The sequence below is a fragment of the Podarcis liolepis genome (assembly GCF_965112155.1).
Source record: "Podarcis liolepis genome assembly, chromosome: 5".
In the NCBI taxonomy this organism is placed as follows: Eukaryota; Metazoa; Chordata; class Lepidosauria; order Squamata; family Lacertidae; genus Podarcis; species Podarcis liolepis.
This window is the reverse complement of record NC_139556.1, coordinates 37,057,532-37,085,340: the sequence shown is the minus strand read 5'-3', so window position 1 is coordinate 37,085,340 and position 27,809 is coordinate 37,057,532. Positions and strand designations below refer to the sequence as shown.

The window sequence follows — 27,809 nt, the reverse complement described above, 5'->3', positions numbered from 1 at the left end:
CTAAACAACAGTAAAACTAAAGCTATCCCACACAATATGTTCAAAATAATTGTACTATGTGTACTTGAGTTACTGAACTGAGATGCATATTTTTTTCCATAATTGCTTCTTAATTTCCTCCCTAGTTCAAAATGTTGAAAAATGTCAAACAGTACATTTTTGAGCATATATATATATATATATATATATATATATATATATATATATTTGCTTTCGTAGATTTTCACGGGTACAGGAATGCAGGTTTTGGTGTCTTCGGGTGTCTTCCCGTGTAAGAGTTGGGGTGTCTAGGCGACGTTTCGACGAGGTCTCACTCGTCATCTTCAGGCTGGTGCTTTCGGCTTCTTGTTACTGGAACAGAGCAGGATCTCAGTGTTTGAGTTCCTATAAATACTGTTGAGGGGGTGTGGTGTATAGCCTCCAACGTTCTGGGCAGAGAGGAAGTTCCCAGGTTAGTGTGCCTTTTCTTCTTTTGTTCCTTAATTACTTGAGGGATATCTTGAGTGATTTCTTGAGTGATATTCTGAGTACCACTTAGGTGGGTGACCCACCTAATGACCCACCTAAGTGGTACTCAGAATATCACTCAAGAAATCACTCAAGATATCCCTCAAGTAATTAAGGAACAAAAGAAGAAAAGGCACACTAACCTGGGAACTTCCTCTCTGCCCAGAACGTTGGAGGCTATACACCACACCCCCTCAACAGTATTTATAGGAACTCAAACACTGAGATCCTGCTCTGTTCCAGTAACAAGAAGCCGAAAGCACCAGCCTGAAGATGACGAGTGAGACCTCGTCGAAACGTCGCCTAGACACCCCAACTCTTACACGGGAAGACACCCGAAGACACCAAAACCTGCATATATATATATATATATATACACACACTTGTTGCCTATTCACAAGGTGGTAAGGGGCACGAACCATCTGCATGTTCTTCTGTATAAGCCTCACTGAAATAAACAAAAGCTGTGTAAAAGCTCTGGTGCAATTCCCCACCAGAACTGTAGCTGACCCAGAGGATGTGGTCTTCCTGAGACTTGTCTTGATATTCATATTCATTTCACTGCCACTTTCATGTTAGTGGCACAGGATAGCATCTAGGTAGATTTGGCCTCAGTTTCAGAAGGCGGCTGTACATTTCCACCAAATCTCAGGTACAAAGTGAGATTCTGTTGAAGCCAGTCTCCTGTTACAAATAGAAATAACCTGCTCTTTCAGTCCATTGTTTGCCAAATGGCTTCCTATTTTCCTCTTCATTTGACACAGGGACGTTACAGCGTATTACAAATCACCTGTTGGGATAGATAATGCAATTTTTAATTTACTAAATTCATTCTCATTTCTCTCAGTCTATGCTATGCCTGAATAGTTGTGTATTTTAATGCCATTTGAATCGCCTTCGGTAGATTTATCATTAAATATCAACATGGTGCATCAGTTCTGGAGTCAGTCTGATTGTATAATGCCATGCCTTTCATTTGAATCTCAATAGCTGCTGGATTCTTAACACAATTATCTCCAGTTTCTGCGGAAAGTAGGATTTAAAAGACAATTTATATCAACAAATCTGGAATTTATTTAAGCGATCTTAGTGTAGTAAAAATATGGCAAATTCTAGTTACCTGTAACTTCTTTGATTCTTGTACCTTCTGATCCTTAAAAAGAATGTGTGAGGAATAACCTCAAGTTAGGGCAAGTTTTAGTGAAATCTGAGAGCAGTTTCAGGTTTTACAGGTGACTTGTTATCAGCTGCTGCCTAGGTTGTTTTTACTTACACAGCCAACATAACTTTCCTTTGCACTAAATCATTTGAACATTGCAAACAAGTTCTTAAGGTAGAAGTGTGCAAGTAATTGTGCAGGCAGCTGGTGGCATTTGTGTGCAATGCATGTTCAAAGCCACTCTGAAAATACCTTAGTGCACATGAGTGCCCCTGTGGAGATCTTCCTGATGCTTCTGACAGTCTGTTTGCATGGATGTGTAAATGCAGCTTAATTTGCTCCAGATACACCAGGTGCTGGGATCTTTTTCATCCTGAGCTGATTAGTAAAATGACTTAATATATAAAATGAAGGGATGAGTGGGAAAGAATATATATGACGATATTTAATGGAGGAAAGACTTGCTGTCTCCCACATCCCGCAAATATATGTGTGGCGGCAGTGGTGGAGAATTGGAAATATGTGTAATGATGTGTGTGTGTGTGTGTGTGTGTGTGTGTGAGAGAGAGAGAGAGAGAGAGAGAGAGAGAGAGAGAGTAGGGGGGTTGATGGCTGTCTTTATGTGTGCCACATTATTTATGTTATTATATATGTTTCTGTTATGTAGTAAACCAATATGTACAGTGTGGGAATCCCAATGATTAGGAAAGTTTGATCCCAGTTAAGTAAGATTTCAGGTGAGTTGCCATATACAAGGTGGGAAGTACTAGAGAAAAAGATAGTATTTCTACATTCCTGTAGTAAAAATAAGATATTGGGTTAAACTAACCTCTGGGCTCTTCTTAAAGTTCAGAGGAATGCTATTCCATAAGACAATGAAAAAGGCTGAAGCTGTGTTGTGCACATCCCCTGAGCTAAAAGCTGCAGACCAACGCAATAGGAATGTCCTTAGTAGCTTTGTTTTGATTGAATGTGTGTTTCAGCAAAGTTTGTTTCATGTGATCAAAATACTGAGAGCACAAGGACATACAGCATATGCTTTCAGTATAATTTTAGTCAATGTGTTTTTTCCAGCCCTACTACATGAGGTTCTTTACACGGAGATGCTATAGGTTTCACCTGTACCTTCTGCATACAAATCATGAGGCTTCCCAATGAGCTATGGCCTTGCTCCAAATTATAGCAGCAGACACCTTTGTTTGTTGCACATATGTGGGACCATAGGGACTTATGATCACTTTTTTTAAAAAAAAAAATCATACTTTTAGTGGTTGGCATTGTCATGGAGAGCATGTTGCTTATATTCAGAAATAACTTTCCAGTGCTGTACATGTGATCCCCCTGGGAAAGGAGATTATAGTTTCCTTTTAAAACATGAATTCAAGAACATCTTTAATACTATGGGCATGTAGGCAGCTTAAATGACAGACCTACTGAGGTAACAAATAAGATCACATCCTATTTTTATTCTCATTCGTTCAACGTTTATTTATAAGATACTGTCATTTTAATTCTTCCATTGTTTATTTGAAAACATTTATTCGAATCTGATATCCAATATATTGCATATTACTTTTTAATATGTCAAAACTTATTTTTGCGTACATATTCTGGAAAATTGCAAAAATAAAAAAATACATTAGCAGTATTGACGGTGTTAATAGAGACAAGTTTGATGTACAAAGGCATGATTCAGACAAACCAAAGTACCCTAACATACCATAGAGTTCAGTGGGAAAGTTAAGTACTTGCTTAGCATTCAGAATAAATACAAAATGGTTGGAGTATGATGCAGGCAACATTTTTTGGAGAAAGGGCCATCACTCAGCTTTACATGTTTATAGAAGTTGATTGGTATGGAAGATTACAGCTTAGTTTGAATGATTCAGGCAATCACTTCTTCGTGTTCACATTGCAATCTGTGCTTGAGGAAAAACTGCTTCTTCAGATGCATAGATGTCATGTGAAATCAGCAGCTGGTCATCTTGAATTCTGATACATTAGCGTTCAGCAAGTGTGCATCTGGGAGACTTTTCCAGCTGACATACCTGAGAGAATTTTCATTAGGTTTTTCAAGTGGGAACATGAATGTATTTGATGGGGAGGGATTATGACTTAAATGAATCTCTTTCGAAACTCTGTTGTATTAGTCACATAAAAAGACTCTAGCCATATTGGATTTAAGTAATGCAAGAGCTTGTTTTTATTATTAAAGCAAGAGCTTATTCTTCAACTTTTAAGCAAATGTCTTAAGACTTTTTGAAATGATGTGCAATTGCCTGTGTGCTTTTATGTAGATTTCCTATATAATAAAACGGAACCACAGCAATTCATCCCAGTTGAGCAACATTAGCAAATACTGCACTATGGGTAATGAACAAATGAATATAATATACACTGGAGCTGGAAGATCAGTGAACACTAAAACTGAAATCTTTTGTGCCTTATCAGCTGTCTGCCTTCTGTGCTGAATTTCAAATTGCCACTTTGCATTTCAAAAAAACATGTTTACATAAAACACAAAATAATGAAATGCATTAGATACTCAAAGGAAACAATCGTGTTAATAAAAATTCCATGAATAAAACCTGCTTTCTATGTATTGTAAGAGGGAGAAAATGCCAAATTTTAATTGACTGCCTGATAAAAAAATAGATCCCTTGGCAAAAGTCTATTAGAAGATAAATTATAGTTCTATTTAATATGCATGAATAGTTTATGCTTCTTTCAAGAAAAGAGAAGTAAAGTTGTCCACTCTTTTTTAATCTGTAACACAAGTATTTTTATAAAGGGAAGTTCCAAAATCAATACAAGGCTTCAAGCAAAGGTAAAAAGCAGAGTTTAATGAAAACATTTTTTGGAACCATTTGTTTTTGTGGGAAGTAGAATATTGGTTGACTTTGTCAGAAATTTCTTATTTAAACTTCCCATTCTCTTGCTCTGATTTTGCATTCCTTTGTCAGTGCTTCTGATTCAGAAGTGCCATAAATGCAGGGCATTCCAATCCAGACCTGGAGCTTGCGCAAGTGATTCAAAGAGTTTCAAGTGGCGCTGTGGCTTGCGCATGGCTTTTGGTACACATGGTACACAGAGAGCCCAGCTTTACCTCCAGTTTGTGAAAGCCTAGCTTCCCCTACTGGCAGTGTGCTAATTTAGGAATGACGCAGTTGGGTTTTTTCTAAAAATAAGTTTTTGCTGGGACTGGAGATTTAAGCATAATTCACTGTTGTGAAACTAGAATCCCCCCCCCAAAAAGTCTCTAAGAATGTCCTATTTTGACAAATATAGGTTGCCCCCACATGAAGAGAAATATAATTAAAATATAAATTAAAGCTGTTTCCAGGTAAGTTAGTCACACATTTACAAAAAAAAAAAAAATACTAGGTCAGGCTTCATGTTTCATTTGTCTGGCCATATTTTAAAACAACTGTATGTCTGTCTGGGAAGAAATCAGATCTTTATTGGGAGAAATTTAAATATGAGAACTATTCTCTTCTAACAGTTAACTGTGTGAAGGGGAAAAGACTGATCTTGCCGAAACTAGAGAGATATTGGGGTTCGGTTGACAGTCTACAAGAACAGATAGAACCAATACTGTCACTGAAGACTAGAGACTCAGCTACATTAGTCAAAATACAGCTCTTTGAATGTGTTATAAACATGTAACTTTTGAATTATGGTGCTGGAGGAGACTCTTGAGAGTCCCATGGACTGCAAGAAGATCAAACCTCTCCATTCTTAAGGAAATCAGCCCTGAGTGCTCACTGGAAGGACAGATCCTGAAGCTGAGGCTACAATACTTTGGCCACATCATGAGAAGAGAAGACTCCCTGGAAAAGACCCTGATGTTGGGAAAGATGGAGGGCACAAGGAAAAGGGGACAACAGAAGACGAGATGGTTGGACAGTGTTCTCAAAGCTACCAGCATGAGTTTGACGAAACTGCGGGAGGCAGTGAAAGATGGGAGTGCCTGGCGTGCTCTGGTCCATGGGGTCATGAAGAGTCGGACACGACTAAACGACAACAACATAAACACCAGATGGCACCAGAGAGCACATAACCTTCTTATAGCATTTTTACATAGTGCCCCCCTATCTTTTGCTCTAATGATTTAATTTATAGCAGTTTTTTCCTGTGCTTAGATCCACCCTAGGTAACTTGTGAGGTTTTTAGTAAGAATGGCTCTGGAATTTAGCTTTTAAATGATGGGGTACAGTTTAAAAGGTCATTTTGTAGACATCTCACTGAAACCAATTGGTTCACAGTTACAGCCAACAAGGTTTTCGATTTTCAATAAGAACCTGGTGATTGATTGGAGGGCTCTGACTGGAGTGAATAAAAGGGTAGGATCCATTTAGCAGCCATTAAATCAGCTGGCTGGTCTATAGGAGACTTAACGTGATTTGTTGGGGCACTAAAGAAGAGGTAAGAGACAGCTTGAGAGCAGGCCTGTGCCAAGGGTGGGGGCAGCCAGGTACAGTTGTCCCAGGCCTCAGTGGGCTAAGACAGCCAGGAGGTCTTGCCAGGGACCAGTTCCTTTTTTTGTTTGAGTTTATAAATTTATTCTAAGAAGACTTCCACCCTGGGCTTCAGATAAGGTGCTGAGAGGAGCAGGAGCTGCTGCCACCAAGGGAAACCGCCAGAGACAGTTTAGCAGTTGAGAGAGCCTTATGACTGGGGAGCACTGGGACAGCACTATTTGTGGGTCAGTCAGTCAGTCAGTGTCATCCAGCAATTCTGCAGGAGAGCTAAAGGCAAATGGTCAGCTGTTGGCAGTTTTCTTCAGGAAGCAATGAATCTGACCAGAAAGAAGACTTTGGGTGAAGACCCTGGTGAATTCTGTAGGTTTACTGGGTGAATGAATCCCTGAGCGGAAGGAAGACTTTGGATGAACTCCTCTCTGTGAATTAACTGAGGCAACTGGCTGTTAGTTTAGATTAGGAAAGAGAACTAGAACAAGTAAATAGTCTTATCTTTAAAGTATATATTACATCTTAAAGCAAATAACTACCGAAGATGTTACATGTTACTTGCCAATAATATTATATCATAATGTATTCCTAAACCCAGCCATTATGTTGAGGAAAAGGTGAATACTGGAAATATCTGCAACTAAATGGTGGCAGTGGAGTTATAGAAGGGATAAGAAAAGCACTCACCTTTAATACCTGAATGCAGAAAAATAATTTAAGGATAAAACAGGGGCAAGTGGCTAAAACCACCTTAAAAGAATAATGTAACAAATGAAGTTCATAGTAGTAAAGCTCCTTGTCCCCTTCTTCTCCCCTGCAGCTACTTGTGCTCCACCCCAAAAAGCCTCTTTGGAGGACTGAGGTCCCTCCTCATGGGAAATGAGAAGTAGTATACTGCTAGGGAAGGAGAGAATTGCCCAAAATAAGCTAACTCAAGGAAGTTCATGGGTGAAAAGCTTCGCCGCCACCTTCCCCAATAGCCCCTTGTGTGAATCTAATTAGGTAAACTCTTAGTAGCTCTCTTTCGGAATAAATAGTTTGATTACAACCTATGGAAACTTTCAGGTAATACAGAAGCGGTTGATCTTCATAGATTTTACTGTACCATTTCTAATTTTTCAGTTGCCTATGAGATAGATCCAGGCAATCCTTTATAACACAGGAGACTTCTACATAGAAATGAAGAGCTTTCTCGCTTGCTTCCCTGGCCTGAGATTGCTCCAGCATTTAATGGAACAAAATAACATGTCTGTTTCTTACTGCTTACTGTATTTTAATTTTGCTGCATCCCTGTCTTCAGCTTATCATCTCTCTCTCCCCTCCCCGGCCACCTTTTTCCATTCTAATTATTTGAGTGCTAATGCATCCCAGAAGGATTTGCTCCCACTTGTGAGGGTTGCCTAAGGTATAAAGGGCTGGTTTTGAAGCAAGTAGGGAAACATTGGCTGTGCTTTGTGCCCAACCCTAAGATTGATCTCCAAGGAAGCTGGAAATGGAAGCAATTAAAGTACGTGAAGGGAGAGAATGCAAATGAAGATGTGGGGAAAAGTTACTCAGCACAACATTTTCAGTATTTATAGAGCTGGGAATGGTACTTGAAGTATTGCAGAAAGATTATAGTAAACACAGAAAATAATTTAGTGGAACCTTAAGGAAAAGGATTCTGATGAATGGTACACAAATCCTACTCCACAATGAATCTTACAGGGTTCTAGAAGATTATTTCGTCTTGTAAGTACTAGAAGTTTATTTTTGTATTTTCTTAAAATACGCTGGTATTTTAAGATAGCATTGTATTGGAAAGGACCAGTTGGACATGTATCCCAACTTCTGATGAATCAAACACTCTCCACTTATTAGCCTCCAACTTCCCACACAAAAGCGCTCACACACCAGTTAACTGGCACAGTATTGACATGCTTGAAAACAGTATTTTACATTAAGAGTATACTCAATAACAATTCATTGTACAGGAGTAAATGACTAAATTCCGCAGTTCATTTTCCTTCTGTAGAACAAGTAGGTCTCTGAAAAGAGGACAAGAAAACATGAATAGACAGCACAAGGAAAAATGATTGCTTCCCAATTACTTTCTCTCCTCACCCCCCCCCCCCACCGTCTCTCTCTCTCTCTCTCTCTCTCTCTCTCTCTCTCTCTCTCTCACACACACACACACACACACACACACACACACACACCCCCCACTCCATTCACACAGCCTCTCAAAGAGCATATTCTGTCTCTCTTTCCTGTGGACAGGAAATCCCAGTCTGCCAAACTGCAACTGGCCTCAGTTCACTTCATAGGTGTTTGCGTGAGGCTCCTGAATAAGCCCAGCTGGAACAAGCAGGAGTACTGCTTGGTGCATTGTGCCCACAGTGTTTAAAAATACGACGACAGTGCTATTAATAAGCGTGGTCACATGTTATTTTTAAGTAAACAAGAAATCTGAGCGTGGCCTTCCAAATGGAATACATATTGTTCTTAACCTTTGCATGCACAGAAGGGGTTGTTCTGATGTCATTTTCTGTTATCATCTAGATACTTTTCTCACTGTTATCATATGTACACAGAAACAGGGCTGCCTTGATCCTTGTGCCCTGACTCTGGAACTCCATCCCCCTGGAGGTATAAATGGCTCCGTCGCTAATGAGCTTTTGTTGCTTAATTTAAACACATTTGTTCTCCCAGCCTTGAATTCAAGGGCCATATTTTAACTGTCAAAGGGGACAGCACCTAATCAGAGGTATTCTTGGAGGCTGTGGTAGATATTTTGGAATCATCTTCACGATTATAGCTATAGTATGTTGGGAAGGAGAGGGAATGATTTGTGATGCAATAGGGTTTGCCTTTTGAGAATTTGAATAGCTTTTGGGGGAAATATGCACATCCTAGTGTCAAGATGAATCTGACTTAAAAATAAATAAGGTGATTTAATTTATTATCTTTTAAAAGTAAGTAACAGAAAGAAGAAAACCAAGAATGTTTGAGTCATAGCGTAGTGCTAGAGAACATACGTTTCACTCAAAAGGGAATGTGTTCTACAGCTGTGCCCTACAGCTGGGGGAAGGCAGTGGGCGGACTGTTTGGGTAGCGTAGAGCCTGCGCACGCCAAAACCACCACGTCTCTCCCAGGAGAAACGCATGGCTCAGGCATGCTGCAGGCCCCGTGGTGAGTGCCGCCTGGCATTTTGTCATCTCCCCCTCAGTGGTGACACCTGGGATGGCCCGCCCCACCACACACCCCTTCCTCTGGCCCTGGCCCAATGTGGGTTTTTTTGGTTGTTGGTTTTTTTGCTTATTTGTTTTGTATTTTGTATTTTCATTTTATGTTTTGTGTTGCATCTTTGGATGCAGGGTGGTATACTAATACTACTAATACTAATACTAAATAACAACAACAACAAAGGAATCATAAGTTCATGACTATACCTGTTCACTCTGAGTTAAGTCCCACTGAGTGCAGTGAACCTCCCAAGTAAATGTGGAAAGGACTACAGCACTTTGAGACTAAGAAATATATTCAGGGAGATGAAGCTGTTATCTGCATGGAGCACTTATGACAGGGTGAAAGATAAACACATGTAAATCAGTAAACCTTTAAATGCATGGCATTATCATTTATTACTGACCATCACCATGCTAACTTTGTACATTTGAGTTCGGTTCACTTTTCCTTCTTTTACACTCATGGCTGTTTACCAGAAAAATAAATGTAACTGTGAAGATTTTCTGGAACACTTTGTGAGTGAGTTTGTGGAATGGATGTTGTACTGCCAAGTTCTGGTATAACCTTCATAGTTTAAATAGTAGCAGAACCAGGGAATATGATATCAAGAAACATCTATTATTGTGTGGTTCACTTAGCACCCTCGCAGAAAAGGGCGTTGATTTCTTTTAAATTCAGCTCTTGGGAAACTTCTTAAAAGCACACATTTAGAAATTTCAAACATTTGCATCAAAATGGTTAGACATGTCAATGGGAGGCTAGTATTTAAATGGTAAACTATGCAAGTGGTATATTCTTGACAAGTATGACAAAAGTGAAATCATCATAATTCAGGCTTGCGTAACATCATGTATCTGCAGATAAACACAGCCATCTTTGAAATTTTTATTTTAAGCAACTTGTTCTCTCCTCCATGAACTGTTCCTCTTGGCTACGTATCAGATGGTTTTCCTGTTCCTTGGGCCATGAATTGAATGGCAGTGTAATTGTAATTAAGAGTTCTTTGACATAACGTCAAAAACAAATATATTTCTGTCACTGTTGCCTTGCAGAACAGAAAAGCCTTTGCAAAGTGGTCAGATTTGTTTGAAATGCTTAATGATTACAAATAACACTCAACAGAAGTTGTAGAATGGGGAAAAACCTTATTTCCCAATGCATTAAAAACCTGTGCACCCTTACTTGGGAAGAAGCCATGTTGGGGCTTACTTTTCAGCAAACATGCATAGTAAATGTATACTATTAAATCAGTATACAGAGAGAAAGAAAGTACAATATTAAGCTTATTAGCTGAGTGCAAGTGTCTAAGTTGATCGACAACCACATAGGAATGTGTGTGTCTCACAGAAAGTGCTAATTTACCTCAAGAAGTACAGTCATACCTCGTGTTAAAGTCACGTTGGGTTAAATCTTTTCAGGTTGCGTCCCGCGGCAGCTCGGAAGTAACGGAACGGGTTACTTCTGGGTTTTGCCACTCGCACATGCGCAGACGCTCAAAATGACATCACACGCATGCACAGAAGCGGCAAATCGTGACCCTCGCAGATGCGGGTTGCGTTCTGCTCAGGATGCGAACGGGGCTCCGGAACAGATCCCATTCGCATCCAGTGGTACCACTGTAATTCTAAAGGAAAAATTGTTTACTTTTCAAGGAGATCTACACTTCATAGTGGCAACCAATGCCAAACCTAGTTCTTACTTTACATAGTAAGTGCATGGTATTTGGTAAGCAATACCAAATACCATGAAGTGTGCAGGAAATGGCCACTCACCGGGTTCCAGGGTGGGTGGCTGTTTCCATTTCTTCTACTCCCTTAGTTGGCCAGGCTCTTGGGGGTGGGGTGGAGCTCTGCATCTAGGTACACAAGACAGACATATATCTCCAAATACTTGGGCACATGTGGTGGACCATAAGAACCATGGTTGGTACTGGGCTTGCTGGTAAAAATCCACTGTGTGTCCCTGTTGGCAGACTTACATTCCTTACAACGTTTTATGGAGTTGGAAATATGAAGTCATCTTATATAGATTCAGAACACCGGTCCATATAGCCCAGTACTTTTAGTCTGGTTTGTATAGGTTTTCCAGACTCTCAGGGTCATTCCAAGATCTTTTAACTAGAGATGCTAAGAGCCCAATATGGGATCTTCTGTAGATTGCAAGCAAATTATGTATCAGCAAGCCTTTAGCTCTGCAAACATTGGTGTCCACATAGCTGGCGTAAAATCACTCAAATAGGACAGTTCATAATGCATGGGAGGGATGTACTAAGAAACAAGTAACAGTTGTGATTTGCAATCCCAAGATGAAGATAAAGTTCCACTTCCAAGATTAAGGTCTTCACAAGTGGTTTTATTAGGTACTTTGACGCATTATGCTGTGAATGATGTATTTGCACTGAATGCCACTGACTTCATTTTTAATTCTAGTAGAGTGCCATTTATTTCATTCCGGTGTTGTAATGTTGCGTGAGGCCATTTGTGTAGGATACCTGCCTTTCAGCTAGACAAAGAGCCACATCCTGTGAGCTAAAGGTTTCACTCGTCTCCAAGAAATAAATTAACAGCTTGACATTTTTGCAGAAGAAGGTCCTATGTAAGAGTCTTGGCAATACTTTGAACACAAAATTCTTTTGTTCCTGTTGGTGTATTGCCCTGCTGCTGCAAAATAATTACAAAAAGGTTTAAGTTTCATCCTTAATGCCATTGTGCGCTTGTGAAAGATTTGACATTTTTCAAATATGTTTCCAAGCACGAAATCACAGAGGAATACAGACTAATTTAGAAAAGCATGTTATAGTTTAACACAGTTCTTCTTGTTATGTCTAAAAAAAATGTTTGTTTAACCTTCCGCAGATTTATGCTCTCAATTTACAAGCAAAGGAATGAAACACAGTTTCCTTTTGTGTGCTGAACTGGAGATATCAAAATGAAAGGCAAAGGGCTGTTCCATTTCCCCTGACTAGTATATTAGTGATCACTTTGTCTCTTCACTGGGGCAAGAAGCTGACACCAGATGACCCCTGCCTGTGTTTATTCCTCTTAAAGCACAAGTGGGCCACCTGTGAGTGGGGGGCCACATGGACCCCCCAACCTCATTTTGCGCAGGCCCTAACACCTCCAGACACACCCAAATTCTCTCATCCCTTGAAAGCTCCTTCATTCCTGTATGTTCTATTATTATTTTTCCTGGCTTTTTAAGGTGTCCCCTATAGTTTTAGAACAATTGGGAGGTATTTTATTTGATCAAACCAATTTCATTTCATTTCATTTTTGTTGTATAGATTGGGGAAAAGAATCCCACCCCACCTAGGTATCTGAGAACAAACTGGCAGGCTTTGTGATGTGTGCATGTGTGGCACACTAAAGTCAGGCAATAATTACTTTCTGTTGCTTTCCAGAACAGCTTTATCTTTTATTTAAAAAAAGAGTACAGGTCTCTGTACTCTTATTGAGAGAGTAACCCCATAAAACACAATTGAGGCTTACGCCCGCATACACCTGCAAAGGACTGGGAATTCTAATTTGAGACAGCCATACTGAAGATGGAAACTGAAGAAGGGTGGTCTTTAGCTTCTGGCTCTGAAAGGTCGCCAATGCCAAGGAATTGGGGGAGGACGTGAAATAAATTGCAGGCCTTGTGGAGTGGACAAGTGATTCTCTTAATGCAGAAATATACTACTTAGCCCCTGAGTGTGGTGCGGCCTTTTCAAAATCTTAGTCCCTTGTTTTCTGTAATTTGTTTTCTCAATTCAGAGATTAGATTGAGTTGTGTAACAGCAGTCAATCTGCTACTCTTTTGTAGGCTCCAGGTTTCAAAAACTACCTTGATCATATTAAATAATGATCAAAATTGTATTCTGTGAACTCTTTTGAAACACCTCATTCATAGCCCTGAAAGTCATTTGAGAGCCTAACATGATATTGGCTTCATCACTTTATTTACAAGTAGAGCAAGTAGTAAGCAAACACTCAAGAAGGCAGTGTTATTCCTAAACCAACATCATCCTAACACCTCAAAATTGCTTATTAACTAGAAACCCTGAGCACCTGGGGTTAGCTCCAAACCCAAACATAACCTGTTCTCCTTCAGCTCACTTGGTGCACATTGTTTTTCCCCAAGACTACAAATTAGCTTTCAATTCCCACTCGGACCACTCTAATTACCTCAAAATATTTGGGATAGTTAATAGATCCCCCCCACATGATGTCATGCCAAACTCAATGAAGGAGCCACATTCCACTATAGAAAAACATGCCTATAACAATGGGTGATATTAATTTCAGTGGGTCTACTTTGAGTAAAATTCTGTTGAATGCCAGCCATTGTTTGTATTGTCAGAGAAATATTAATACAAGGAAAACCTCCACCCACCATTTCTTTCTTATTTCCCCCTCCTTTGTAAAATTTAAATGTGTGAGAATGCCCTTAAATTAGGACATGAAGAAAAGGGAGGGAATCCATATTCTTGACTGATTCTCTTCAAGTTAATCCAGAGAGCATCTGTTTTCCTTAGCTAGACTTTGATCCTAGACTTTCCTCCTATTTAATTACACAAAATTCAGCTCATTAACATGATTTGAAAAGTCATTGATTCCCCAATAATAGGGCTTTGTTTCCTTCCAGCCAATGCTTTTGATCTTTTAACCAGATTTAGTTATAACTGTATCCCAGGCTAGGTTATACTTCAAGAAGAATGGATTCCCATATGCTTTCTTTGTACAGACTGACCCTAATGACATTATTAAATATATTTGGGGCAGAGGTCTCTACATAAGCACATTTCTCAAATGCCAGCCTGTTTTATTTTCTCAAATGCCACTTTTCTGCACTCAGGAGTCATGAAGCATCTTTAGAAAACATTGTCACACAGATCTGTAAATGGCATTTAAAGATCGTTATGCATTTCTGCTATTCGTCCTTCCATAGAGTAGTCAGTATGATGTTGCTTTTCAGGGAATTCAGAGTGGGGGGAAGGCAGCAACTGAGCTAACATAGAACAGGCCAAATAAAAGATGAATATACATAGTTTAGGTCCAAAGAAATGGAAGATGGACAAATCTACAGACCGCGATGGTTTGATTCCGTCCTAGACATGACCAATCACAGAGAAAAGGTTTAACAGAAACTCCATTCAGTACAATGCACATGGGAGTTATCCATTGACAGGAGCTCTGGAGATTAATTTCACTGGGGTTCCTTGCACCTAGGATATGCAGTTGCTGTATTCCAGTCTCTGGAAGAGAGACAGAGAACATGACAATGGGAGGCAAAGACCGCTAGAGAGGGTAAGGGACAGGGAAGAAGAGAGAGAGAGAGAGAGAGAGAGAGAAAGACAGTGGCAGGCCTTAATCATGCACCTGTCTTGATCTCTAAGGAGGCTTTCTTCTAGTGCCCTGTTTACTTAATTCATGCAACAGAAATTGAGGTGAGCCCAGAGAGTGTTGGCCACTAATGGGGGAAAAACTGTACATAATGAGGAAGAGGAGGAAGACCACTGATTGAAGGTAAGCCCTGCTGGAAACATACAAGCTGTTCCCTTAAAAACCTCTCTACTTTGCAGACCAGCCAGACACATTAACCTGTGAATTGAAGGATTTCATGTGGAAGGAGAAAAAGCAACAAATATTTTTCCATGTCATGAAAGAGGCTCACATTCCTTAGAAACAAACAAGCCAAAGGGCACCTGCACATACCTTTCTGAATCCAAGAAAGCTTTGGACTGCAACCGATGCATTTGCCATCTTCAAAGGTTGCCTCAGAAATGTATTCCCTGAGTCTTCAAGTGGCTTCTCAGTGGGAAAGTGTTTACATGGGGAAGAAGTTGACATCAAATTCCACAACTGGGATTTTGAAATGCAGCCAGAGGCTGTGAAAGAAGCATGTACAGTTATTGTTATCTCTCCCCCCCCCCCGCATCTGATTTGCAAGAATAGGTAAAAGACACCTGTACATTCTACTTATCTTTATATGCCAACTTTTCCATTTACTAAGCTGTTCATATTCAGGTAGGTAAATTGCTGTGTAACTTTAATGAGAAATGCATCTACGTGGGATATTAATTTTTAGCAACATCTTCCAAAGCCATAATTTCAAAGGACTTAATTAAATGGCATAAATATCACATTATCTTTCATGGTATAAATTTGGGACATCCAGTTTTTTCTTCATGCTGCAAAGAAATGTTTGGCTCAGTGTTTATACACTGGGAAATCTTTTTCGCAGAAAGCTCCTTCAAGCTATAACTTAGAAAATGGTAAAAGAAATAATATTTATTCAAGAAATCTCAGTGCATTATAAACAAACTGAACTCTTCTGGGGGAATAATTCGAGGGAACAAGCATTGTTCTCTGAGCACATGGATTCCATTAAGAGTACTCTACTTGATCCCCCTACTTGATTTTAGGTAACAAGCTTTTTGCTAATTTTACCAGTGAACCAATACTTTGTTGTACTGAAAGAGTAATTTGTTAAAACAGCTATCTATTTTATTTCATTTGGCCTTTAAAATCGATTTCAAAGCTTAAAATAAAAGTGCATGTTCATATGAAGATTCTCTTCATATTCCCTTATTAATTACTATTTTTTCCTCTACTACCTATTATAGTACATGTTTGCTGGAGAAAGTCCGAGGACCTTCTCGGACCTTCTCGGACCTTCTATATCTACAGGTTATAATGGCTTTCCGTAAATAGAACTCCCAACTTAACGTTCTTTTTCAAAAATCAGCCAGAGATATTTATTTGTTTAAATTATTTATAGCCTGGCCTATACCACACTGGTCTCAGATGTCTGCCTCTTATATAGACTACATGGATCAATTTTTGATCAAAAACTTTTATATAGTCATCTTCCAATTTACATTAAGCAGAGTACCCTTCCTTTAGATTACTGCATGCATTAAATAAAATACACTAAAAGCTTGCAGCTGTAAATGGCAGGTAAAATAATAGAGAATTTCTGAAGCTGCTTTGCAAGACAACAATTACCGCTACTTCATTATCAGTCTTACTATCTATGCAATCAGGCTAGCAGGCTTCTTCCTGTAGAATGTGTTGTGTAAAAAGCTAATGACAGAAGTGCCTTCTTACACTGTTCCCAAAGTGTGACCCATAACTGATCAATAAACCATGAGCACCAGAGAAATTTGCCTTATTTGTTGGATTTTTCTTTAATTATCTAGCTTTTTCCACAAACTGCTCATGACCTATGTGACTATGACACCAATTAAATAATTCAGTAGGAGTTAGAAAAACTTGTTGCAAGAAGGTAAAGAAAATCTCTGAATAGGGCTGCTAATAACATGAAAACCTGTAAATAGAATATTTCTCAATTTCTTTTGTTTAAATGTCAACTAACTAGAAGGAGCAAAATGTAAATGCTTAGATTTATTCCATGAGTCCCTGAGGTGAAAGGGCATTGCAGTATTTGTACAAATATAATACCTTTTATACGGGGACGCGGGTGGTGCTGTGGGTAAAACCTCAGCGCCTAGGACTTGCCGATCATATGGTCAGCGGTTCAAATCCCCACGGCGGGGTGAGCTCCCGTCGTTCGGTCCCAGCTCCTGCCCACCTAGCAGTTCAAAAGCACTCTTAAGTGCAAGTAGTGCTGCGCTGGTACTGGCTCGCCAGAGCAGCTTCGTCACGCTGGCCACGTGACCCGGAAGTGTCTCCGGACAGCGCTGGCCCCCAGCCTCTTAAGTGAGATGGGTGCACAACCCTAGAGTCGGACACGACTGGCCCGTACGGGCAGGGGTACCTTTACCTTTAATACATTATATATAGATATATACATCAAGGGATAAAATAAAAACAATCCTTCCAATAGCACCTTAGAAACCAACTAAGTTTGCTATTAGTATGAGCTTTCGTGTGCATGCACACTTTGATAGTACACAATAGAATTCATTTTAAAGGACCCCCACTTATCAATTCTCTTGGATATAAAGGAGTATTATATAATGGGACAGCAGAGATCTTCCTGCCTCAGGAGTTGAATTCATTTCAACACATTTTTGTCTTGAACGTTATCCAGCAATTAAGATTCCACCATATCCCCTGTGCAGTTAGGATATTCTGCTTGTGCTGTGTGGAACATCCAACCCTAGTTTGTTTGAACTGATTATTTCCTGTGCATAGTAGCCAACTGAACATTATTTACACTTTGGTCATATCCAAACCATACATTTTAATTACATTTAAAGAATGTGGCTTCCCCAATGAATCCTGGGAACTATAGTTTGTTATGGGTTCTAGGAATTGTAGCTCTGAGAGGTATTCTCAGTATTCTTTGGAGGAAACCATGTGCTTTTAAATGTATATTGTGGATGTGAACAATGGCAACCTTATATCTTATGTCTTCCCTATCTTCTCTTTTTCTAAGCTAGACAGATGCATCTCTCTCTCTCTCTCTCTCTCTCTCTCTCTCTCTCTCTCTCTCTCTTTCCATCTCATTAACCTTTCTTGCCCCTTCCTCTTAATTAATTAATGGAATACAGGGATTAATAATTAATGGAATACAGGGATGTCCAACCAGACTCTGGGCAATCCACCCACCCCACGCACACTCCTCCTCCCTCCAATGACAATGGGTAGATCACTGCCAGTTTTTTATACTGGGAGTAGATCACAGTCTCTTAGGAGTTGGACATGCCTGCTCGAATAGCAAACTTGAGTAGTGACTGCCAGTAGAACCAGTGTCAAAACATGGGAAATAAGAGGGGAGGTATCAGCTTGCTCAGTGGAAACCCAAGGTTTGTGGAATTACAGTGAATCACTAAAACAGAAACCCTAAAGCAGGCATAGCCAAACTTGGCCCTCCAGATGTTTTGGGACTACAACTCCCATGATCCCTAGTTAACAGGACCAGTGGCTTATGGGAACTGTAGTCCCAAAACATCTGGAGGGCCATGTTTGGCCATGCCTGCCCTAAAGAGACAAAGCAACCCCAACCAAGATTGAGCATTCTGAAGGTAATGGGGCCCTTTATATGTCCAGCTGTCCTTTGTCAACAGCAAATTGTTGCTGTTTTTTTGTGTTGAATATATGCTATGTGGTAATTCATGGACCTAATAGGTATCTAAAGCCATTTGTACATAAAAAATATGTATTTTATCAAAGTAATTTTGAACTGAAATACAGTTAAGAAGAATTTTTTAAAAATTTGGGAGGGCAAGGGAGTGGGGCCCTAAGCTCTAGCTTGTTTAGCTTATACGTAAATCCAGCACTGCCTGCATGTCAGGGATGAGGAACCTCTGCCCCTCCAGATGTTGTTAGACTCAAATTTCCATCATCCCCAGCCAATATGACCAATGATCAGGAATAATGAGTCATAATCCAAAAACCTATGGAGGGCCACATATTCCCTATTCCTCCTGTGTGGTGTTTGCTGTCTGGTTCTATTAAATTAATTGTATCCTACTTCACTGGCACTTCTTAATTTGGTCAACTTTTATTTTAATACAGTGGTGCCCCGCAAGACGAATGCCTCGCAAGACGAAAAACTCACTAGACGAAAGGGTTTTCCGTTTTTGCGTTGCTTCGCTAGACGAATTTCCCTATGGGCTTGCTTTGCAAGACGAAAACGTCTTGCACTTTTTTCTTAAAGCCGCTTGAAGAGGCGCAGTTGCGACGGACCGTGCTTCACAAGACGAAAGACTCACGGAACGAATTATTTTTGTCTTGCGAGGCACCACTGTATAGATTTCTGATTTATCACTTCTCCCAAATACTAATAATGGAATCAAGAAGCTAGCAAATGATAACTCTCTCTCTCTATATATATATATATATATGGATTATGAAACATATTCTCTGAAAAACTGTTCATCTAAGAAATCAGTCTGCTTAAAAATGCAACCAAGTTGTTTGCTGCCTACAAACAGTGAGATCGTGAATTAAACAAAAACTAGAGTAGTGAAGTGAAATGTTGCTAGTCTCTGTTCCTTGGAGCTGTACTTGATTTACAGAGCAGGTGTCATGGGAATCTATTGAAGAATCCTCACTGAGAAGCAAGAGAATAGAACTGTCAAAACTTTGCAATTATAATGCTTTAAAACAGATAACATGCTAGGCACAAGTAGTAACAAAGAAGAGCATACATTTCTATATATTTTCAGCACTGTTAAAATTTTATTTATTCATTCTACATGAATGCTTTCCCTCCATCCTGAATCCTTCCTATGTTACTATGATAGCTGTCTGTCAAACCTTTTACTGTTGTGGAAACCAAACAGAAAACTTTACTGAGTGCCTCATAAAACTGTTCTTATCCAATGTTGCTCTGCAGATCATTCAGGTCTTTTATTAAAAATCTTAAACTGTTTGTTAGGGGAAGGGGCTTAGAAGGGATTGAGTTCAATCCCCTAGTGCTCCTCACATCATTATTTAGCTTTAAAAAAAACAACCACACACCAAAGTACCCTGGATAGGCTGCCCTGGCTTACTGAGCTGAGATGGAACTGCACATGAGGCCATATGTTTCACACATGATTTCCTGTTCAAATGGGTCGTGTGTGCAGAAGGCGGCCGCTTTGTGTCATCACATGGATTAAGTGGGTTAGAGCTGCTTGCTGTTGACAATATGCACTGTACGTGGCTTTACTACTACTGTATTATGTTGCCTTCAGTTTCTTCTCAGCGCCATTTTTCTCCTCTTTTGCCTTCATTGGCCTTGTTTGTCTTCACTGCTATTTGATTTGATTGGCTGTGGAGACCTTTATTTTTATTGATGATGTCATAGCACTATGCCTGACGTGATGATATCACTGATATCCCTACGCAAATCCCATTAGCTTCCAACCAATCAAATCAGGCAGCAGTAATAAGCTGAGTGCCATGAGGGCAAAAAAGAAGTTAAATGGTATTGAGAAGCAGCAGCGAAGGGAAGCAAAAGGGCATCGGACAGTGAAATAAAAACATCCTATGTTTTGAAAGGTCTGCTTAAATCAAGCCATCCTACTCTGCAGTCTGGGATTATAACCTTGTGGGTCACAGGCCTGAGTTGTTTATATTGTGCAGCCAAATAATACGTCACTTTAGGAGTTCTTAGCAGTCGGCCCTTTTTCTTATTTGATCTTGATCTCTTAGTTGCCAATGTTAACAATTTTAAAGATTTGTGTTAAAATTGTAAAAAAAATCATACATCATTTAGTTGAAAATAGACCCTTGGATTTTAAATACAACCAAGCGAATTGCAAAATAAACGAGTGAAATTCAGAGCACGTGCCTATCTGACAGTTGCTGTATATCATTCTAATGAAATCTGACATTTGTGGAGGTAGTCTCATTTTCCTCTGTGCTTGCTTTCCCTGTTTGGTAGTTACATGATGTTAATGACCTAAAGAATCCCTTTGCCTTATGTAAATATGGTTAATCACATATTGCACTTAGGAAATTTGTGTGAAATGAGAAGGGAATAAGAAGACTGTAATCTTGTTTATTTCTTTAAGTGTGGAACTTTGCTAAATTAATCTGCAGTTTATGGTAAATTAATGCATCTAATTAATCAATTATTCAGAGCTTACTTCTTATTGGGAATAAAATTAACTGTACCTACTGCAATATTCTTAGACACACAATACTTTTTGCGAAAGGAAGGGCACTTTCAGTGTTCAGTATAAATGCCATGTTTCATTATTGCTCTGAAAACTTACAGGGAAATTTAAGGATTTCTAGAATGATTTGAAATGCAAGGAGACACATTTTGAATATAGTAGCATAAAAACACTTGGCATACTTTCTAAGTGTTGTTGCATTGTGTGGGACTTCCTTGTATGTTATGGGGAAAATATAAATGGATGGAGCATCTATAGTATATTAAAGATATTTTAATAACATCTAATACCAATTGAAAACAATCCGTTTCGCTAATAACGTTCAAAGCAAAAAAATTCAAAATTGATTAGTATGGCTCATGAACTTCCATAAAAATATACAAGAATTAAAACAAACTGAACAAATAAAGGTAACAGCCTTAATCATAACCAAGCACGTTTCAACCAACATGGTCAGAACTAAATAACTAGTTTCGCAAATAATAAGTCAAATACTGTATGTGCAAACCTCACCTGTATGTAAACGTGCTTCGTGGCTCTAAGAAGCTATATGAAAGAGAGATGATCATATTGCCGTTTTAATACAGCTTTTTGCAAGACAAGGCCGAAAGGAACACACACACACATTGTTTGAGCATTAAATAGGCCACAAACATCTATCAGGTTTTCTGCGAATTGACATTTGTTCCAATTCATCAGTAAACAGTGGGTTTTCATGGGGAAAACAGCAGGCCAAACAGAAAACTTCTCGGGCCTGTGACTTGAAATCATGGGACAAACAAAAGTGTGGCTGGGCCCTAAGTGTGTTTGTCTAAACATGTGTAGAAGCCTTCTTGTGATTTAGAACACTGATAATACAGATCCCAGTTATGAGGAACCTTCAAAATGTTCTTAGCTGAACCTGCGTTGAAACTCTGCGCAGACATTAGTGTTAAGCACACAAAAGTTGGGAGTGGGGAGGGTAGCACATGGGGTGTGTTAAGTTGTGGGTGAACATATCAGATGACACAGTGATTCTTCAAACAGCTCTTCTTTATTCAGAGGCAGAACAGGACTGGACTGAGGAGCTCAGTCAGCCTGCTTATATAGAGCTCCAGAACAATGTAACTGTTGCCATTTTCTAAAACTATCCAATCACTGAACGTCACTTTCGATCCTTCATTTGCATACAAACTATCCAATCACTGAACGTCACTTTCGATCCTTCATTTGCGTAACTATCTACAGTATCCCCCTGCTGGGCCAGGGTGAGAACTTCAGTACATAACAGGGTGCATCCACCCCCATTCCCCTACACTTTGTCCTCCCTAAAGTAGGTCTTTCTTTTGGGCTTTTACAGAAAGTAAGTGCAAGCTAGCTCATAAAATAGTCATAACAGGTATTCAACCAACAAATTCTTCCCAGTTTCTTGGAGGAAGTAACTGGCATCTTATAACTGGTCCTGAGATTCCCTTACCATCGCAACACATTGCGTATGGAGGTGATCTGTTTTTAGAACTTGCTGCCATCTAACAGAATAGCTGTGTTGCTCTGTTGTGAAACAGAATTATAAATATCAATACGCTTTCCAAGAAACAGAATGGATGGCTCCATCCTTCATCTTGAAGTTTTGAAATCCTTCAGGAGAATGGTCCAACATGCTTATTCAAGTGTTTCAGAAGTCAAATTTATACCCTGTCTTTCATCTTTTCCCATCCCTCACTGTATGCAGGCTAAAGCTGTCACATAACAGCAAGCCAGAAAGCAAGTGTTAACAGCAGAATCAGTAAGGACTAAAACCCTGAACACATTTTGCAAGCTTGAAGAGGTGAGGGAAGGCAAGGTCAGGAAGGCAAAGCATTCTGACACCATGTCAATAGCCAATTGTGGCTCCTCAGAGTTTGCTAAATACCAAACCTCGACCTATGTTCTAGCTGTATTTTGTTATATGCAAATGAACACATACCTAATTTCCATAAAGTTGACAAAAAATGTAGTTAATGCATTGGTTAGAAGTCAGAACGAAAGCTCGGTGATGGATTTTCCAGCATAAAAAGAAAAGTAGTGTACAAACTTTGATAAGCCTGCTCTTTGATTTTAAGATTCGATTTAAAGAAGAGTTACATTCAACAGCAAGGCATTGTCTGTGTAAAACACAGAAATGAATATCCATCCCTATCCTTCTGGGAATATGGTGGATGACAGCCCTAATTGCTCTCTTAACACTCCTATCATATGCCCAGCAACATAATTTCCTGTAGGTCGAACTAATGTCACCCCCCACTGGAGCTAGAGAGTAGTTAATTTCTTTTCAAGTCAGCTCCGTAGTTTGGATGGACTTTTTAAGATTACAGAACACAGCTTTGCATAAAATATTTATGATACTTCAAAAGGAGTGTCGGTAAAAATTCATTTTAGAGTTTATTTTCTTAAAGCTAATATCTGGTAACATAAAATATGTTTTTGCCATTGGCACTGTTTTAGATTCGAAATTATAAGATATTGCTGTGTTACTTTCAGCTGTGATTGGAGTGTACAAACAAACCAATACTCATGCTTCCCTTCTTCCTCAACCACTGCCGTAGAAGGCAGGTGGCATTGTAATGATGATGGTGGTGGTGGTGGTGAAGCATCCTTTCAATGCAAAAGCTGGAAGTTTTCTGCTAAACAAACATAAAAATCCTTTGACAGTATATCTTAGAATTTTGAAGGTACAGTCATCCCAGTGGCAAAAATGCCAGAGTTTTAAAATGCCAGAGATTAAGTTGATATCCCTTAACCAAAACCCCTAGAGGTCCATTCTATGACCGCTGGGCATTACTAGGGATGAGTGGGTATTCTCAACTCTACTCTGTTACCTTTGTGAGGTTTCATTATTCCTTGTGTTCCACTCTTGTTGCCCTCCAGCAAAAAGGAGAATTTAGAAGTATTTATAACACATTTTTCACAACGAAAAAGTTAATTTCTTTGAGATTTATTGTCAGGGGTTCAGGAGCAGAGACGCAGAGAAGGGAGGAGACAGAGAGCGAGGGGGAGGAATACGAAGGAAGGATGAGTGGGGATGACGACCCGAGATCACCGAGCCTGTCTAGCGAGTCCGAGGATTCCCAGAAGGGAGCGCTAGCAGCCAGAGCAAGGGGGGAGAGCAGGGGGACACCCCAGGAAGAAGGGTCCAGAGAGGGATCAGAAAGCAGCAGTTGGAGATCGGGACCCACGTTCCCAGCCGGGAGCAGCGGGGAGAAAGGGGACCAGATATCGGGCTCCGGAGACTTTCAGAAGGAGGGAGGGCATGAGTCAGGAGTAGTCACGCCCACCTCGGGGAGCGAGGAAACGATCAAGAGGAAAGTGGAGAGTTGGGCGCGCGCGCCAAGTTCAAATGTAACGGAAGCTGGCGCAGTCAGCAGCCCAGAGAGTGAACCGGGTCCCAAAGCCCGCCGCAAGGAGGCGGAAGGGTCAGGGGGGTCCGCGTCAGAAGAGAGTAGGAAGGGAGAGACCCAGGGGGGCAGGAGGACCCAGAGACGGAAGGAAAGGCGCAGGAGGTGGAGCAAGGCTAGGGTATTAAGCTGGTGCGCTAGAGGCGGAGACTCAGACGGGTCTTCGTCGTTCTGACCTAGAAGAAGTAGGGCTGCACGTTGCAGTTTGGAAATGGAACCTGTAATCCAATAAAGACTCTTTGAAACTGAACGCTGGCTGACTTGGTCCTATGTGAGCTGGGACTGGGCGGCAGCCCTGACAGTAAGACCCGTCTCAAAAGCTTCTGACACCTGAACGCTGGCTGACTTGGTCCTATGTGAGCTGGGACTGGGCGGCAGCCCTGACATTTATGAATATAAAACATTAACGATGATGCCCGGGCTGGGGGGATTACTTTGGCTCATACCCAAGAATATGGTTTGACTCATGCAAGGCTAGAGACTGATATTCACTGATCACCCCTGCCCAGTGACCGTATGAAACCCCAAAGACTGCTTCTGAAGATTGGGGCACCCTTCAGAACAGAATGGGATATAGCATGGGGGACTTGAGTGGGCGATGGGGAACCTCAGGCCCAGGGGAGGGGGTCATTGGTTGCCCTCTAGACTTCTCTATGTGAACGTTGAGATTCTCATCAGGCCACACACCCACTCTTCAGACCCCTTGCTGGTTCTGCTCCACCTCCTCCAGTTCTTTTGTCCGACTGGAATGTGTCCTTGAGCTACAGCAATACCCTTTGCTTGTCTGGAGATACACACACACACACACACATGTGTAAAAACGGTGGAATCTTTCATGGTTGGACTTCAGCCTACTGTACAAAGATGAGAATTGCATCTGTTACCCCCATAATGTTGCCTCTGATGAAGTGCAGCCCTCGGGCTAAAAAGGGTTCCCTACCCCTGAATTATAGTCTAAGGTGGTGCTCCATGTTGCTCCCAAACTTATGCATGCTAAGATCACACACATGCCCGGGCATAGACAGAGGTGTACCGGATTGGTGGGGGGAGATGCCAGTCACAAGAGGATGCAGCCACAGTAGAACATATAAAGCTAAGATGAATAATATGTCTTGGCACCAGAACTTCTGGGGTGCTAGCAAGGGAGTAAAAGAAAAGAATCTCACAGCGTGAACCTGCTAACAGAAATCAGAAAGAAGTGCATGACTAAATCATGATAAAGGGGACATTTCAGAAGCATCTAATCTCCAGGACTCAGTGATGGCTATGAATTACACACTGCTGATATAATTTTCTTCTGCCTGCTCTGTAATCTGAATCTTCTTTGGTGAATTAAGAAAAAAATTAATACTGTCAGTTCAGCATAGCCACCTGCTTAGCACAGATTGTGTACAGCAGAAAACTATAGCTTGACTGTATTAATCAGAGGTTCATTTGAAAAGCTACACTTAGCAGGGTTTCAGTGGCAATTAATAAAAAATATTTAGGAAACATGGCATATGGTGCCATAAATTATATACTCAAGCATAATGAATATTAAATCCATTTCCTTCACAACTTCTCTTCCATTTGATACTGAGCAATGAGATCCTCACCTTTTGCAGTTTGCAGCCACTGCAGACAACTGTCTTTTATTATGACGGCCAGTTCTTGGAATGCTTTCATAGCAGCTTGGCCAAAAGAGGTTTAACAGGTTCTGGTTTCCCTGTCAAAATCCTGCAGACTCCTGTTTGTTTCCTTTAAAAATAAATAAATAAATGCTTGCATTCTTCTTCACCCTTCAATTTACAGTGGCATGAGATATTCTGTCAAATGTGGAACCTCAACCAGGAACCTCGTCTCCTTTTTTGAAATGGCATACACTTGGAACTACAGGGATTTATTTCAATAGGTTTTGGTGGGAGACATGTATTTCTCATTCATATTTGCCTGGAGGCAGTGTAGTGAAGTGGATAGCATTTGACATAGGAGATTAATGTAGAAATCGTCATGACACTATCTGGGCAGCCTGGAACAAGTCATTATCACTCATCCTACCTCAAAGGGAACATAGATAAGAATTGTAAAACACTTTGGCCACAATCCAACACAGGATTAAACCCATTTAACTGTACATGAGATTGTAGGCAGGATTTCCATACTGAAATCAGATGTAATAGTACTTTGTGAAGATCCCAGTAAAACATGACACCTGTGTCTGACATTCATTTTTAAAAATATATATTCTGCATTTCTCATTTGACTTACAATCAAATGGCCAATAATTTAAACCTCAATTTTTCAAATAATAGTTGTTATCCTTCATTTTTCATATATCAGGTGATTTTCACAATTAGATGTTAATGAATACAACAGCAGAAAGTTTGCATTTACCCACAACCTACAAATAACACTTAACACATGCATTGAAATAACTAGAAAGAGATAAATATATCTAAATTATATTTATGGACTATTATTTTTATTATTACTATTAGCATGAATATTCATGAAAATTTATTCTCCTATTTCAATTAATAGTCATATGCTCTAGCGGCCTGTTTGGGGCTGCAATCTTATTCACAGGTTCCACTGCAATCAATGGGTTTTACTTATGAGTAGCACTGTCATAAAACTATAATGCATCTTGAACCAATTCTAGGAATCATTACCTGAATAAAGCTCCTCCCCACCCGCCTTTAAGGGTTTTCTTTTGATTTTAGCAAGCAGATTCAGTTTGATACTGAAGAACAGAATGTGTTCTTCACAAGGAACTGTAGGAAACTGCTGAGCTAGACAATAAAATAAGAATTAAAAAAAGTTTTGGCATGCAGATTAGCTTGATCCCTTGTGTGGGTTAACAGGTGTCATGTTTAAGTGTGTGCTAGTATAAAGCATTTGCCACTACATCTGTTGGCGGCAGAAGGTCTCAGTGCAGCAGAGCTGTTAAGAGAGTGCGGATGATGAGAGGAGGTGTCTTCAAGTAGATGAACTTTGTGCTGCTTTGTGGCTCAGCAATATGCTCTGCTTACATTTTGCATCCTGCTTGCAGGAGATACTTCCCAGAGCAGCTGTGACCTTTTCCAAGCCTAAAAGCTTTTAAGCTGGAAGGTCTGTAAAATTCCTGAGCTGTGCCAGAGCCCAAGGTAGGGTCATTGGATAGAAGGGAACAGTAGTTTTCCCAAGGAGGAAAATGTTAACTGCAAGCTCTTAACTATGGGCTACTCTGACAGTGAAAGTGACTCTGAGAATGAGGGTTATCTCTCTGGAAGTAGTGATGAAGAATACAGCCTAGAAGTTGAAAAAACCTGCGAGTCAGTGCTCACCAGATTGTATTTTCATAATGATTTTATGCTGGTGGGTTGTGGGGGGGGGGGGCGGGGTTGGCACTGTGATTGTCTGTGCTGCATTATAATGAACATTTGGATTAGACTAATAGAAAGGAGTATTAATAACTTGCTGCATGTTTGGAATTGGAATCATTTCTCACATC

General features: G+C 40.1%; 1 protein-coding gene across 3 annotated transcripts in view; it reads left to right on the top strand.

The window, feature by feature from the left end:
* The window catches only part of PRKG1 (protein kinase cGMP-dependent 1), a 634,135-nt gene that overhangs the window by 518,709 nt on the left and 87,617 nt on the right, over positions 1 to 27,809 (top strand). Inside the window, exon 1 of one of the 3 annotated variants that reach the window (XM_083503066.1) lies at positions 27,238 to 27,462. The exons of the other annotated variants lie outside the window; for them this stretch is intronic. The gene's annotated coding sequence lies outside the window, so the exon portion shown is untranslated. Of the gene's footprint in view, positions 1 to 27,237; positions 27,463 to 27,809 lie in introns of those variants that run through there. 3 annotated transcript variants of the gene reach the window in all.